Source organism: Somniosus microcephalus, chromosome 6, assembly GCF_052327205.1.
Source record: "Somniosus microcephalus isolate GS21.2 chromosome 6, FLI_Smic_1.0, whole genome shotgun sequence".
Lineage (NCBI taxonomy): Eukaryota > Metazoa > Chordata > Chondrichthyes > Squaliformes > Somniosidae > Somniosus > Somniosus microcephalus.
This window is the reverse complement of record NC_140992.1, coordinates 53,444,865-53,462,368: the sequence shown is the minus strand read 5'-3', so window position 1 is coordinate 53,462,368 and position 17,504 is coordinate 53,444,865.

The following is a 17,504-nucleotide window of genomic DNA, read 5'->3' as shown; positions in this document are numbered from 1 at the left end:
TTCATTGTCACAGGGTCAATATCCTGGAATTTCCTGCCTAACACCAAGAGGACTGCAGTGGTTCAAAAAGAAGGCCCACCACCAGCTTCTCAGGGAAACCAGGGTGGGCAATAAATGAGGCCCTGCCAGTGTTACCCACATCTCGAGAATTTTTTATAAAGCACAGCAACACTTTGCCAGACATCAAACAACTTTTGTCCCCATATGTAGCCACTTACCTTTAAATAACCACTTCCTTTAAAAGTTCCACACAGCCTAATATAATTTCCCAATCTCAGCTCCCTTTGGTAAGCTCTCAGGACCGGACCCAATTTGGGCTGTGAGCTCCCAATGCAACAACTAGGACCGGCCTCAGGAAATCCCGAGATTGTTATAATGCATGTTGGAGTATTAATGAATTTTTAAAAATCTGATGAAATGTGTGGTATAATTCACATTCTCCAATAATACTTTGCCAAGCACAATAAAATAAGGGAAACTGTGATTAGGTTTAGAAGGTTTGGACAATATTGAATAATCTTTGTGGGGGGAGGGTTTATGTTTACAGTAGTTGATTCTTTTCCTGGATTACACCAACACCATAATGACATTTTTAGGATCTGCATATTTTCTACTCTTGTGCAAACAAGAAATGGCAGTAAATTTGTAGAGAATTTTAAACAGTGAAAATACCTCTACAAACATTTGATACATCTCAAGAAGTGTATGAAGTAGCTAATACTAAACTGTTAGGTCTACAAATGTATTCAGATTTACAGTCATGTCTGAAAGTGTCATGTAAAACAGGTTTAGTAAGGTAGAATGCAGTGATATGCCATTATTTTGATCTGTAATGTATTTTATGTTTCTAAGTATGAAACTAATACAACAGGGCCAAAAAGTTGGAATTAAGTCTAATAAAAAGTTTCATTTTAGCCCAACCTGATCATTCAACAGAAACCTAACTTACCAGAAAAGATTTCTTTGTTATTAAGGTCTAAAGTCACTGCAATGTATGACAACTGACCATATTTGGATCATATCGCTCTTCTCGATCTTCCTTGCTACAATGCTCCAGCTCACCCTGAGTAAGCTCCCCACTGGAGTGGAGCTAATTTACAGAACAAACGGGAAACTGTTCAACCCCCATCGCCTCCAGTCCAGATCCAAGGTCGTCCCATCCTCTGTCGTCGAATTACAGTATGCAGACGATGCTTGCGTCTGCGCTCACTCGGAGGTCGAACTCCAAACCATCGTCAACACCTTCACCGAAGTGTACGAGAGCATGGGCCTTACACTAAACATCCGTAAGACAAAGGTCCTCTACCAACCTGCCCCCACCACACAGTGCTGCCCCCCGATTATCAAAATCCACGACAGGGCCTTGGACAACGTGGACCACTTTCCATACCTCGGGAGCCTACTGTCAACAAGGGCAGACGTCGACGACGAAGTCCAACACCGCCTTCAGTGTGCCAGTGCAGCCTTCGGTCGCCTGAGGAAGAGGGTGTTTGAAGACCAGGACCTCAAACCCGGCACTAAGCTCATGGTCTACAGGGCAGCAGTGATACCCGCCTTGCTGTATGCCTCAGAGACATGGACCATGTACAGCAGGCACCTCAAAGCACTGGAGAGGTACCACCAACGCTGCCCCTGCAAGATCCTGCAAATCCATTGGCAGGATAGGCGCACCAACATCAGTGTTCTTGCTCAGGAAAACATTCCCAGCATCGAAGCTTTGACCATGCTCAATCAGCTCCGATGGACGGGTCACATTGTCCGCATGCCCGATACGAGACTCCCAAAACAAGCGCTCTACTCGGAGCTCCGGCACGGCAAGAGAGCCCCAGGTGGGCAGAGGAAACGCTTCAAGGACACCCTCAAAGCCTCCTTGAAAAAGTGTAACATCCCCATCAACACCTGGGTATCCCTGGCCCAAGACTGCACAAAGCAGAGGAGAAGCATCCGGGAAGGCGCCGAACACCTCGAGTCTCTTCGCCGGGAGCAAGCGGAAGCCAAGTGCAGGCAGCGCAAGGAGCGCACGTCAACCCAAGCACCCCACCCACCAGCCCCTTCAACCACCGTCTGCCCCACCTGTGACAGAGACTGTACGTCCCGCATTGGACTCATCAGTCACCTGCGAACTCATTTTTAATGTGGAAGCAAGCCATCCTCGTTTCCGAGGGACTGCCTAAGAAGAAGAAGATTTGGATCAGCTCTAGTTTTAAGTTTGGACCTATATTTCTCATAACATTTCCTAATCTTTTCTGGTATATCTGTTAATTGTTTCCTCATTAATAAATAATCCTACCTGTGGGTTTTTTTGGTAAGGAGGGGAGCAGCATCTCATTCCATATAATTGGAAAATGTACAAGAAATGGAAGTTGTCGCACATTTGGGGGACAGCGACCACAGAATGGTGAAGCTTAACTTGGTCTGCTAGTCAGAAATAGGAACTTATGAACATGTCTATCTTCCAGAAAATAAAGAAAATGAGTGTTAAGAATGTGGAACTTACTGCCACATGGAGTGGCTGAAGCAAGTAGCATCGATTTAATTTAAGGGGAGGCTTAATGCACACATGAAGAGAATAGCGGAATATGGAGGCAGGGTGGGAAAAGGTAATGAGATGTGGGAGGAGACTCGTGTGCAGTATAAACACTGGCATAGACTAGTTGGGCCAAATGGGCAGTTTCTATGCTGTAGATTTTATGTAAAGAGAAACTTTCACCACATGATTATAAATCTTTTCTCACTGAGTTAAATGAGATTGTACTGTTGAATGATCCTGTAGTAAAATGATTGAATGTGTTAAGAGGACACACAAACTGTACTTGTTTTAGACTCTTACTGAGATTAAAATGAATATCATTGTAAAGGAGTGTGGCACCATGCAACTTTCTAAAGAACAGGAAGGGCTGCCATGGTTACACCATTTGACTGAAAAGTTAACATACATGCACCGGAACAGATTTACTTTTATAGCCAAAGTCTTTGTTATGAGAATTAAAGGCCATTACAGCATGAAGATCAAGATAATATGGACCAATTACTGAATATTTTCATTTTGATGCTATGCTATTTTCTATCTGCGCTTGAAGGCTTATTCTAACTTTAACAACCAACTCTATTTAATAGAGTACTTTATTTCACTATTTTTGCTGATTTAATCAAGTTTAATTTACCTATACTTTGAAACAGCCCCATTGACTGCAGTGGTCTGCTCTGGATAAACACAAGTGGAGAGAAGAAATGTTTTACCTTGATAATATTCATTACCGATAACATTTCAAATGTGACCAAAGTAACAGTTCTTTGACTTTGACATTGCATCTAAGTCCTGTATTATCTGTTTACTCCTATTGATTCATACATCTTTCTAGTAACTTTCTAATCTGCATCAGCATGTACATACTCAGTGATAGTTTCACTCAATATTGTGGTCAATAAATTATGTTAAAATTGTTTTTATTCCAGAAACAATGTCAATATTTAACAATTGAATACACATTGGTCCATCACTTCTACCATGGGACTGTTGCTGTTGTCATTGCTGTTACACAGGTCTGAATATCAAACTTTATTGATATGAAAATTTCAAGGATGGGGGTGAATTTCCTTGGAGCATTTCCTGCCCGGCTGTCATAACTGAACTTCTGCCAAAGTTACGATGGCAGAGTGGGAGAAGCTCTGAGGAAATTCCTGGCATTATACTGTTTAGTGAAGCACAGTCCCCAGTATTCCATGGCTTGGTATTAACTTGTGTTCTGTGGCTAAAATTAATACTATCAAATTTCAATTTTAAACTGCCAATGATGTTCAGTAGGAGCATGCAATGTGGAAAAACTGCTGTAGAAAAAAAATTGTTTCACTACATTGCTTTAGAAATTACAAAATTTTTATATACCTCAATAATTTAAAATCTGAGTTTCAAACTTTTTCTATTTGCAATCAATATTTTTGGTGTATCGAATTTGCATACGAAGGGTATCTTTACTCTAAAACTGCATTTCATTTCCCCAGCATTGCAAATTGTGTGCATGGTATTTTTTCCATGCAAACCTTGTTTGTCGCCAATGCTACTTTGAAATCACTGTTGTTCTCACCCGGATCCAGAGACTAAATGCAAATTACATCACTTTGTTAGTGCCATAAAAGTTGTCAAAAATGTAAACAAATAAAACTTCAGAGATTTTTAATGCTTCCAATTGTGTTGTTCCCACCTGTGATCTTTTTATAAATATATTGCCCGGATTTTGCAGTGGTAATGACGACGAACTGTCAGCATTTGCCATCATTACCCCTTTGAAACTGACCCTAACTTCAGGATTTAGCACATGCGCAACTAAATGTGGAAATCTTGAAATTGCGATCAGTCATTCCCCGCTCCACCACAGGCTGCACTGTGGAACTCCCCATAGCCAGCAATCAGTGAAATTAATTGAACAGATGAAAACTTTCGCTTTTCTGATCTAATTACACTATTAAACACCCCATAAAAAGTTAGAATAGGTGTAACTGGGGTTTTAACAGTGTATTGACTGCTGAAAAACCATTCTGGCCCTGAAAAACTAATTTTATATTTGTGGAATGTAACATTTCTCCATTATGATAAAAAAAATTACCAGATTTTTAAAATAAGAATTTTTTTTTAAAGTTTGTTTATGGTATTTCAGCTTCTACCTTAACTCCATGTGTATTTCCCAATTTTTATTTTGTTCCCTGTAACATTTTTAAAAATTGAATTGAATCAATGCTTTTTATTTCCTGGTTTGCTGTCTGTGAGAATTCTTCAATGTGATTGGCTGCTTAGACAGCTTGATGACATCACTGCTGCTCTATGCCAGGGATCCCCTTTTGACAGCACTACAACCAAATTAATATCAAGAAACCTAAACTTTTTGCCACAGAGCTTGCGAGATCTATGTGGGCAGCTTTCTTTGAGGTCAGCGGTGATCGGCATTACTTCGCCGCTGACTGCAAATTCTGGGCCAATTTGTTCCAGTTGTTTTAGAGGGCTGATTCCCTTCTCCATTGCCTCTTAGGGATGTTGTCTGGGGATATATGTGACAGAAAAAGTTAGGATGTATTATCATTCATATCCTATTAATAATCATATGGCCAAGGAACCCTGTTAATAAGAAATCTGTTGAAGTCTTGTGCAGCAATCTGATTTCAGTTCTGTTGTCACTTTACAGTGGACCAGTGTATATGGTCCAGCTACTAGCATTTACTCTATTATCTTTGCAGCAAAATCATAAGCCACGAAAGGCTGGGTCTAAGACCCAGGATAACGGAGTGGGATTTAGTGGTGTAAACCCAGAAGCTGGGTCATGAAAAGGCAGCTTGATAATGAGAGGATACTAAACCAGGAGGGGCAGTGGAATTGGAGGAAGCAGTTTGGAAGTTACAGAATAGGTTAGGCAAAATATGTAAGTGGGCAGAACAATGGCAGATAAAATTTAATGGACAAGTGTAAAGTTCTTCACATGGGAAGGAAAAGGGGCTGCCACATGTACTCCATGAATGATGATGAACTAGCTAAGGATAACGTTGAAAGAGACCTCTTGAAAACTTCAGAGGCGAAATGTCACTACTAAAAGGTAATGATATTTATTAATGCTAAACATGACATTCTTAAAGCATGATTCAGCAACCTCATTCCTTATAATGACTGTGCAATTATTGTCATTGCCAAACAAGTCTCACAAGATCACAATATAATTAGGGATGAGAAAGGCCATTCGGTCCATCTTATTTAATTCATCTATAAGGACCCTAAAGTTTCCCTATCTCATCTAAACAAAGGAAGGGAATAGAAAAACTCACACTGATGCAGTAATGGGTGATCTTCTAAGATTGAAAGATCCTTACTCGGTATTTAAATGTGTTATACCTTACCTGTGCGTGTTTTGATACTGGCACTGCATTTCACTGCTTGAAATGAAAGGTGATAGATTCCCCATTACTAACCTTGAGTGTCAGCCTTGGCTTTGTGCCTCCGAGTCAGAAGGTTATGGATTCAAGTCCCACTTCAAAGATTTGAACACATAATTTAGGATGGCATTTCAATGATGCAGTCTTGGAGGTAACAACAGAAAATGCTGGAAAAACTCAGCAGGCCAGGCGTCTGGAGGTGCCGTCTTTCGAAAGAGATGTTAACTGAGGCCCTCTCAGGTAGATGTAAAGTATCCCACAGTAGTATTTGAAGAAGAGCAGGGGAGTTCTCCTAGTGTTCTGGCCAGTATTTATCCCTCAACCAACATCCCTGAAGCAGATTATCTGGTCATTTATTTCATTGCTGTTTGTCGGAGCTTGCTGGGCGCAAGTCGGCTGCCACATTTCTACATTACAACAGTGACTATGCTTCAAAAGTATTTAATTGGCCGCAAAGCACTTTGGGATGTCCTGAGGTCATGAAAGGCACTATATAAATGCAAGTCTTTCTTGCTTTGTAATTTCCCCACCTTGATGAGCACAAAATGTACAAAATAAGTAAAGAAAAAAAGAAGCTAAGGACCTTATTTTTATTTACCTTTTTTTATCCAAGCAATACAGTTTAACTGTTGGTTAGTCAGTTGACATGGTTGACATTATATTTTTGGCTTTTAATTGAAAGGGAAACATTACACACACACCTATGTATACATGTCGATAAATACCTATTTGATAAATAATTGCTATTCCTTGTGTGTTGAAAGGGCATCTACAATTTTAATTATTTTATATTTTGTTCTCCTGTCACTAATTATTCCCTCTCCCCCCCCCTCCCCCCCAGCCCCGACGCCCACTATTCTCCTGTCATTGCTAGGGTATGTGTTCTGATTGGTATGGCTTTCTATTATTCTGGGCAATGCATCTACCATTTGAGTCACCAGGGTAGTGCATTTACCTACTTACTTATGGCAGCACTTTCACCCACCAAGTTATCCAGGAATTTACGTGTGATTTTATTGGTCAAATAGGGCATGTTAGGACAACTATCGTAACCAATCATGTCCAATAGAGTAATTAAACCATTAGAGTTGTAACATTTGGCAGGATCTTTCATTTTATATAAATGGTTCAAAAAGGAAATAACAATATGACGCATTTCAGATCAACATCCTGGATCCAATGTTTCCTCTAATTTTTTTTCCTGAGCGGGCCTTTTAGATTTGCTGCACGGTCACACGTGTGTGCTATTTCTTCCAGCGGCGGCAGCTGGTGAGTGGCCTGCGCAGGACCTTGCAATTGGTGCGCAGCAGTGCGGCCACACACCTTAGGGGGAACATTGCCTGGATCAACAACATGTTGCATTTATATAGCGCCTTTAACGTAGTATAACATCCCAAGGCACTTCACAAGTGCCTTGACAGAACTGTTTTTTAAATATATTCTATAAAGAGACATGAAAAGTCCACTTTTATTTTTTATTTTCTTAAAGTGACAGGTAATCAGACTGGCTGCACAAAACCACATTAGTTGAATCTGACTGGCTAATCCCCATGTGTCTTCCTAATCAGCTGTTGTGTTGATCTCAGTTTTAAGACAGAGAAACATGTTTTGAGCACCTGATTATTATTACATATACAGTAGCACTAATAATTCATTCATTACTTAGCAGTTTCAGGATAATCCTACACTACATTTTACATGACAATTCTATAAGTAATTTATAACACCCCTACAGAGAGTTGAACAAAGAGTTCATTGGTGAGTCATCCATTAACCAGCCTTTCGGTGATTAGATAATGACATCATTGTGAACGCAACATATTAGTGTTATGCCTTGGGGCAGCTTTACATAATTAATTAACTACCCCTGAGTGTTATAACAAAACATTATAGAATAATGCCATGTCAGCATTGCTCTTTAAAATGAGAGTCTGTGGTTTTCCTAATTCTGAACAATTCTGTATTTGCATTCTTGCAATAAATGCAACAATAGTAATGTGTTACCATGGATAGTTTTCAAAGTTTTCTGACCCCCACAGCTATCCTTATGAGTTAGTGTCCTGGAATTTCTCCTTATGATGCGTTTCACTAAGTTAAGCTGGACTGACACAGAGGCCCACACGCTGGGAATTTTATTACTTTCCACTTTCTCTCCACATGTAGAGACTTCATGGAACTTTCCACAGCTGTTTGGGTTTATCAGAATTTTGTCTGATTAATAATGTCAGCCTCCAAAGACATTGAGGAAAAATACGTAAAAATTGTTAAATTACACCGTGTGCTTTCTCAGTCAGTGAGAACACAAGCCAATCTATAACTTTACTTACATTGAATTACATAGAATTTACAGCACAGAAACAAGCCATTCAATCCAACTGGTCTATGTCAGTGTTTTGCTCCACACAAGCCTCCTCCCACCTTACTTCATCTAACCCTCTGAACATATCCTTCTATTCCTTTATTCCTCATTTACTTATCTAGCTTCCCCTTATGCTATTCACCTCAGCTACTCCATGTGGTAGCAAGTTCCACATTCTAACCATCCTCAGGAAAAGAAGTTTCTCCTGAATTCCCTATTGGATTTATTAGTGACTATCTTAGATTTATGATTCCTAGTTTTGGATTCCCCCACAATTGGAAACATCTTCTCTACGCTCCCCTATCAAACCCCTTCATAATTTTAAAGATCTTTATTAGGTCACCTCTCAGCCTTTTCTTTTCCAGAGAAAAGAGCCCCAGCCTGTTCAGCCTGTTAGTTATAACCTTTCAGTTTTGGTATCACCCATGTAAATCTTTTTTGCTCCTTCACTAGTGCCTCTATATCCTTTTTGTAATATGGAGACCAGAACTGTGCACAGTACTCTCTAGTCTAACCAAGGTCCTATATAAATATAACACAATTTCTCTGCTTTTCAATTCTATCCCTCTAGAAATGAGCCCCAGTTGTTGTCTTCGATCCTCACACTGGACTGTGTACAATACGTATCAACACAATTTGGAAATGTGCAGTTTACATATTATGATGATGAAACAAACACTAATATTGATGCAATAAAGCTACTCAAATGGTAGGAATAGTTTTATTACTGTAGTACAGTATTAAACTTGTACAGCTAAAATTATCACTAACATTTTTTGTAAATACTTATGCTCACCCAGCCTTCCCTTTTTGCTCACTCTATCTTCTTTCAATTTTTTCTGTCTAATTAACCAAATATTTCTATTCTGACTCATATTTCTCTTAAGCAAAAGCTAACTTCAAACTAATTCACTTACCTGTTTCTTCTTCGTTCTGGCTCTGATCATTCATTTTTGGAGGTAGGATCAACTTCCAAATATTTGAGTCTTCGAATGGCTGAATTCGAGCTGCAAAGCCCAGTTTTGTAACCAATTAAAAGCTCGAAGCCAAGTCAATCACTGACATGTAAAAACACATCCAATAAAAAAGGCTGCTGACAGACAAATTCATCAACAGTCCCAGAGATTATCCTACCTGAATGAATAAACTTGTCAATGGGACAAAGAAGGTTAATTTTACTACAAACTATACATATATACAAAACGTGGAAGTATAATGAACAGTGAGGAGGATAGTGATAGACTTTTAGAGAACATAGGCTGTTGGAATGGGTAGACACGTGGCAGATGAAATTTAACGCAGAAAAGTGCAAAATGATACATTTTGGTAGGAAGAACGAGGAGAGGCAATATAAACTAAAGGCTGCAATTCTAAAGGGAGTGCATGAACAGAGAGACCTGGGGGTATATGTGCACAAATTGTTGAAGATGGCAGGGCAGGTTGAGAAAGTGGTTAAACAAGCATATGGATCCTGGCCTTCATAAATAGAGGCATAGAGTACAAAAGCAAGGAGGTTATGATGAACCTTTATAAAACACTGATTTGGCCTCAACTGGAGTATAAAATTCTTAAGGGGGCTTGACAGGGTTAATGCTGAGAAAATGTTTCCCCTGGCTGGGGAATCTAGAACACGGGGTTACAGTCTCAGAATAGGGGTCGGCCAAGTAGGACTGAGATGAGGAGAAATTTCTTCACTCAAAGGGTTGTGAATCTTTGGAATTCTCTACCCCAGAGAGCTGTGGATGCTCAGTCGTTGAGTATATTCAAGACAGAGGTCGATAAATTTTTGGGAACTAAGGTAATTAAGGGATAGTGTGGGAGGGTGGAGTTGAAGTAGAAGAATAGCCATGATCTTGTTGAATGGCGGAGCAGGCTCGCTGGGCCAAATGGTCTACTCCAGCTCCTATTTTGTATGTTCTTATTGTGTCCAATTCTGGGCACTGCACTTTAGGAAGGATGAGAAGGCCTTAGAGAGAGTGCAGAAAAGATTTACAAGAATGGTTCCAGGGATGAGGGACTTCAGTTACATGGATAGACTGGAAAAGCTGGGGTTGTTCGCCTTAGAGCAAAGAAGGTTGAGAGGAGATTTGATAGAGGTGTTCAAAATCATGAGGGGTCTAGACAGAGTAGATAGAGAGAGACTGTTCCCATTGGCGGAAGGGTCGAGAACCAGAGGACACAGATTTAAGGTGATTGGCAGAAGAACTAAAGGCGACATGTGGAAAAACATTTTTACGCAGCGAGTGGTTGTAACTACCAAAATTCCCTGGATTCTGGAGAGGTCCTAGCGGACTGGAAAACCGCAAATGTAACGCTCCTATTTATGAAAGGAAGGAGACAGGAAGCAGGCAACTATCGACCAGTTAGCCTAACATCTGTCATTGGGAAAATGCTGGAGTCCAACATTAAGGAAGTGATAGCAGGACATTTAGAAAATCATAATATATTCAAGCAGAGTCAACATGGTTTTATGAAAGGATAATCATGTTTGACAAATTTGCTGGAGTTCTTTGAGGATGTAACAAGCAGGGTGGATAAAAGGGAACTAGTAGATGTAATGTATTTGGATTTACAGAAGGCATTCAATAAGTTGCCACGTAAAGGGTTACTACACAAGATAAGAGCTCACGGGGTTGGGGGTAATATATTAGCATGGATAGAGGATTGGTTAACTAACAGAAAACAGAGAGTCAGGATAAATAGGTCATTTTCAGGTTGGCAAACTGTAACTAGTGGGGTGTCGCAGGGATCAGTGCTGGGGCCTCAACTATTTACAATCTATATTAATGACTTGGATGAAGGGACTGAGTGTAATGTAGCCAAATTTGCTGATGATACAAAGATAGGTGGGAAAGCAAATTGTGTGGAGGATGCAAAGAATCTCCAAAGGGATAGATAGGCTAAGTGAGTGGGCAAAAATCTGACAGATGTAGTTTAATGTGGGAAAATGCGAGGTTATCCACTTTGGTAGGAAAAATAAAAAAGCAAATTATTATTTAAATGGGGAGAGATTACAAAATGCTGAGGTACAGAGGGGTCTGGGTGTCCTTGTACATGAATCACAAAAAGTTAGCATGCAGGTACAGCAAGTAATTAGGAAGGCAAATGGAGTGTTGGCCTTTATTGCAAAGGGAATGGAGTATAAAAGTAGGGAAGTCCTGTTACAACTGTACAGGGCGTTGGTGAGACCACACCTGGAGTACTGCATACAGTTTTGGTCTCCTTATTTAAGGAAGGATATATTTGCATTGGAGGCAGTTCAGAGAAGGTTCACAAGGTTGATTCCGGAGATGAAGGGGTTGTCTTATGAAGAAAGGTTGAGCAGGTTGGGCCTATATTTATTGGAGTTTAGAAGAATGAGAGGGGATCTTATTGAAACATATAAGGTTCTGGAAGGGGCTTGACAGTGTAGATGCAGAGAGGATGTTTCCCCTCATGGGGGAATCTAGAACAAGGGGGCATAATTTCAAATAAGGTGGTACCCTTTTAAATCGGAAATGAGGAGGAATTTCTTCTCAGAGGGTTGTGAATCTTTGGAATTCTCTTCCCCAGAGAGCTGTGGAGGCTGGGTCATTGAATATATTTAAGGTGGAGATAGACAGATTTTTGAATGGTAAGGGAGTGAAGGGTTATGGGGAGCGGGCAGGGAAGTGGAGTTGAGGCCAAGATCATATCAGCCATGATCTTATTGAATGGTGGAGCAGGCTCGAGGGGCCAAATGACCGACTCCTGCTCCTACGTCTTATGTTCTTATGTTCTATGGATCTGGAATGCATTGCCTGAAAGGGTGGAGGAGGCAGATTTAATTGTGGCTTTCAAAAGTGAATTGGATAAGTACCTGAAGGAAAAAAAAATTGCAAGGCTATGGGGAAAGGACGGGGGAGTTGGACTAGCTGAAGTGCTCTTACAGAAAACAGGCATGAGCTTGACAGGCCGAATGGCCTCCTTCTGTGCTGTAACCATTCTATGATTCTAGTTGCATATATCTATCCAATATGGCTGCAGGTCGCTATCATAAGTGTATATTTATTGTATACATGTTTGAAAAAAGTGCATGCACTGGAAAGGTAAATTTAGAACTAATATATGATTCAGTGAACTTGTTCAAAAAGCCATACTAAGCCAAAACACGGAATGAAAATGATACCTATTGTAATATGGTGCTAGATTTCAAATAACACAAATTAATATTTATATGCACTGATAGAAACCATTTTTTGTATTGATATTAGTAAGAAATAACTTGCATTTATATAGCACCTTTCACAACCTCCAGACTTCCCAAAGTGCTTTACAGCCATTGAAGTATTTTTGAAGTGTAGCCACTGCTGTAATGTAGGAAATGCAGCAGCCCATTGGTGCACAGCAAGAATTCACAATGAAATAAATGACCAGGTCATCTGTTGGTTGAGAGATAAATGTTGGCCAAGACACCAGGAGAACTTTCCCTGCTCTTCGATTAATGTTGTGGTATCTTTTTCGTTCACCTGAGAGGGCAGAAAGGACCTTGGTTTAAGATCTCATCCAAATGACTGCACCTCGACAGTTCAGCGCTCCCTCAATACTGCACTGAAGTGTTAGCCTGGATTATGTGCTCAAGTCTCTGGAGTGGGGCTTGAACCCACGACCTTCTGATTCAACAGTGTGAGTGCTACCACTGAGCTATATCTGATATTTAGTACAATGCTGCCTCCAAGGTTTTGTTTTGAAAATGTGGAAATAAAATGCAACAAACATTTTTGGTGTTAGTGGAGAAAGGATACTTGCACTGACTTTAACCAGAGCAAAAGGCTGGTGGGGAAAATCTGGTATTGTTTCACACAATCATTGATAAAAGTAGAAAAATCAGTCAGAAAAGGATTCCCTTCCAAAAGGACAAGAGCCTTTACAAGCAGTAGAATACTATCAAATGTAATGGAGTGACATATTCCTTAACTTACCAATGGTGATTCCAGGAGTCTTGCCCAGAAGACAGAGTTAATGGAGGCTTTAATGTCAGTTAGCTCTGACGTCTTATCCACATATGGCACTAAAATCTAAGTCTACAGAGAAGAAACCTGACACATTGGACATCAAGGCCCCAAAATTCCAATGGTTTGTTAGGGCATAAACCTGGTGGATCTATCTGGGAGGCAGAAGGGTCAGAATTTGGGATTTAGATTTTACTCTGATTTTACACCCCATTTAAGTTGTGCCCTAAATTCTGCAGGAAGTGAGGGGAATTGTAAGATGTGATTACCCTAGCTAAGTTGCAGCCATGTAAATGATGGATTTTAGACAGGATAATATTGTAAGTCCTAAATTCCCTCAATTCCACTCTAGGATCTGCCAATTTTAATTTATGCTACTATAAAACAGGTGTAACAGCAGCTGAGGAACAGTAATGCTTAGGCCTTAAATGTGAATTGCTATGTTTGTGCTGTTAGATAGAGGCTTGTAATTTTACTTTGGATCGATCTCTTGTCAATTTTTTTTTGCTTTTGATTTTTAGAGGCTCCTAGCTTCATTTGGAAGTCTCCCCTGAGATTGTTTCTTATTTGTGATTTTTCCTTAAAATGAAGGAGAAGGCATTGCCTTCTGGAGCCAAGGAATATTCAAAGATGTGCGGGTTAGGTTGATTGGCTATGATAAATTGACCCTTAGTGTTAGGGGGATTAAATAGGTGGGGTTACAGGGATAAGGTGGGATATGTGTTGGGGTTACGGGGATCGGGTGGGATATGTGTCGGTGCAGGCTCGATGGGCCGAAATGGCCTCTATCTGCACTGTGGGGTTTCTGTGATTCTGTGATTCTGTGAATACTACTATGGCTGCTAACACCACTGACAAGGGACATCTGCACTCAAACTAAAATTGAACAGGTCATTGGCATGCTGAAGGGAAGATTAAGGCTCCCTATAGTGCGCTCCCAGTCTTGTATTGTGAATTGTGGTGTCCTGTTGTGTCCTTCACAATTTTGCTCTTCAGAGAGGCCTGAAGTTGAGAAGGAAATTGAGTAAGAAGTTGAAGCCCCTGAGACAGAGGAACTCAAACACGAGGAGGAAACAGAGAGATGGAACAAACTCATCTGGCAGACTTTCCGTAATCAATTTATAGTTATTAACATTTGTAATAACCAGGAAGCTCCACATAATTTACATGTACAACCCTTCAGAACACTGCACTCATCATTAAAGTGCCAAGAATGGACCCAAGCCTGCAAGCATCTTTTTCAGTTCCAGTGCAATTTCATGTTTTCAACACAGAAATCATGAACATCATAACAATCTTTCTAACAACAATCATAGAAGGCTTCTGGAACTTTATAACTGAGAAGCCATTTTGACTCACCACCGTGCACTAGCCTTGTAATGTTTTTGTTTTTTCCACAGTCTAACACTTCTAATAAGTGCAACCTGTGATCCTGGGGTCTGAGACATAAACAGTTGCTCCATATGAGTCTGAGCTCCTTAGGGGGCTGGATTTTTCTAACCTCGGCGGGTCCGTGGCGGGCGACGACTGTGGTGTGTGGGGACCCTGCATCTGTTTCGATCCCGGCCTCCAACAAGATTTTCCCGCCCTGCGAGGTTCCCGGCCAATTAATAGGAAGCTGGACTGATGACATCACTTGATGATGTGTCATCAGCCAGTTTCCTTAAAGGGACCATGCCCACAATCATTTTGACAGTTGTGCTGTCAGTGTTCTGCAGCATTGAGGTGCTGCAAACACTGACAAGCACTGCACAAAGATGCACGGCTGCACCCAGGATATCCCATGACTCCCTCCACAGCACGCAGGGAGGTTCTCTTCCATTCCAATGGGCGGAAGAGACCTCCCCAGGAGACCAACACAGCCTGGCTGCACATCGCACAGGAGGGCACAAGTAGGGATGTGGTCAGGAGGCAGTGGCGCAAACCTTTTAATGATCTCAGCAGATCACAAAATGTTACTGCCAAGCCACATTCAGCCTCATCCTGCTGTGCCACTCATCACATCCCCATCATTCTGCCTTCCCTACCTTACAGGCCCCATTAATGAAATTAGTCATCTTTAAGCAGGCAATTCGCTGGCTACCTCTTTCTCCTGTGTTGGCAGGCCTCTGTGATCTGCTGCAGCAAGTCTCCACCCGCATATCAGCATAACGCACTGGCAAAGTCTGGAGAGCCTGCCTCCCATATGTAAATGACTTCGGAGCCAGAAATAGAGCCAGGATCGACAGGTCATCTCCCAAGCGGGCAGAAATGCTGCAGAAGTGAGCCAGAAAGCCTAGGGCTTTGTGTTTTCACAGAACAATTCCGACGGGAGGAATGACCACTTTAAGTATTGGTTCTATGCATGGCCTCTGTGTGATATCTTACCCAACATTTTCAGAAATTAAATGCCATTTTTGTGCAGCCACTGGCAAGATTATACTGTCAGAAAATAATTGGATTGAGCCCAATGTCTTGACTACATAAAGGATCAAAGTATAGGTCTACCACAATATACCTAACCTGCTTTCCTGCCATAAACCAGGTTCTTTTATAGAGCTTATTATCTGGAAGTTCTGATAAGTATATGAGTGGTTTGAGTGATTTAGTGGTTGAAGTGTTACCAATTTCCTCTAATTCCCACACTGATAATCATCTCTCCATTGTAAAATAACTTAGTTATGAGCCCTGAAACCAGTGATCAGTCATGTCGTTTCAGCTCACTTATCTTCAGTGTATAAATATGGTGTTTGCTTAGAACTCTGAAAAGTTGATGATTCAACACAGTGCCTGGAGATGAAAACCTAAAAACATTATAATATGTATATGAGCCTTACTAGTTACAGATTTTGAAGTTAATGATTGACCTCATTGTTGCCAAAATAAACAATTGACAGATTCATTTAAAAAAATGCTTTAGTCTATCTGCTCTCACCTTTGGAATGAAATCATATCATATTATTTGTATTAATTTTGTTATAACCAATTGTTGACACAATTTTGTTACTTTTGCTTTTTTTAAAGAAATGTATTAATGATCTAGAATTTTCACAGACTGAGGGCCTGCAATTTCACCCAAAAGCTTTTAACTGTATCATCGCATTAGTTGATTCAGACAGGACAAGGATTATTAACCCATAAAAGCCCAGTTCGCAGACTCAAAAAAATCCATCATTTTTTGGGGTAACCTGGCTAAATCGGATCAGTAATGATCCTGTGGAACTCACTTAAGATTTGTGCCTCCTGCATCATGCTAATTACTCCTGCGGCCGTGAGCTATTCATAATGATATGAACCATGGACTTCTCTTATACCAAAACCAACAACAACTTGTATTTATACATCACCTTTAATGTAGTAAAATGTACCAAGGCGCTTCACGGCAGTATTATAAGTCAAAAAAATTTGACACCGAGCCACATAATGAAGAGATATGTTTTAAGGAAGCGTCTTAAAGAAGGAAAGAGAGGCGGAGAGGTTAAGGGAAGGAATTCCAGAGCTTAGGGCCTTGGCAGCTGAATGCACGGCCACCAATGGTGGAGCGATTAATCTCGGGGATGCTGGAGGGAGTTAAATAGATAGGGAGGGGCGAGGCCATGGAGGGATTTGAAAACAAGAATGAGAATTTTAAAATCGAGGTGTTGCTTAACCGGGAGCCAATGTAAGTCAGCGAGCACAAGGTTAGTGGGTGAACGGGACTTGCTGCAAGTTAGGACACGGGCCGCAGAGTTTTGGAGGACCTCAAATTTACGGAAGGTGGAAGATGAGAGGCCAGCCAGGAGAGCTTTGGAATAGTCAAGTCTAGAGGTAACAAAGGCATGGATGAGGGTTTCAGCAGCAGTTGAGCTGAGGCAGGGCAGAGTTGGGCGATATTATGGAGGTGGAATTAGGTGGTCTTAGTGATGGCACGGATATGTGGTTGGAAGCTCATCTCGGTGTCAATTACGACACCAAGGTTGCGAATCGTCTGGTTCACTCTCAGACAGTTGCCAGGGAGAGGGATGGAGTCAGTGGCTAGGAAACAGAGTTCATGGCGGGAACTGAAGACAATGGCTTTGGTCTTCCCAATAATAAGTTGGAGGAAATTTCTGCTCAAGCAGTGTAACAAATCAGAGACAGTGGAGGGGTCGAGAGAGGTGGTGGAGAGGTAGAGCTGGGTGTCATAAGAACATAAGAAATAGGAGCAGGAGTAGGCCATATGGCCCCTAAAGCCTGCTCCGCCATTCAATAAGATCGTGCTGATCATCGACCTCAACTCCACTTTCCCGCCCAATCTCCAT